General features: G+C 69.3%; 1 protein-coding gene across 1 annotated transcript in view; it reads left to right on the top strand.

Annotated features, from left to right (window-relative positions):
- Positions 1 to 202, top strand: part of POLD3 (DNA polymerase delta 3, accessory subunit) — a 44,581-nt gene that overhangs the window by 13,706 nt on the left and 30,673 nt on the right. The gene's annotated exons all lie outside the window — the stretch shown is intronic.

The following is a 202-nucleotide window of genomic DNA, read 5'->3' on the forward strand; positions in this document are numbered from 1 at the left end:
GGGGTCTATGAGGGGACGGTGTGGGGCCATGGGTCTGTGAGGTGACAGCGTGGGGCCATGAGGGGACAGCGTGGGGCCATGGGTCTGTGAGGGGACGGCGTAGGCCCGTGGGTCTGTGAGGGGACAGTGTGGGGCCATGAGGGGACAGCATGGGGCCATGGGTCTGTGAGGGGATGGCATGGGGCCGTGGGTCTGGGGGGGG

This window comes from Aptenodytes forsteri, unplaced genomic scaffold (assembly GCF_000699145.1).
Source record: "Aptenodytes forsteri isolate BGI_AS27 unplaced genomic scaffold, ASM69914v1 Scaffold459, whole genome shotgun sequence".
Lineage (NCBI taxonomy): Eukaryota > Metazoa > Chordata > Aves > Sphenisciformes > Spheniscidae > Aptenodytes > Aptenodytes forsteri.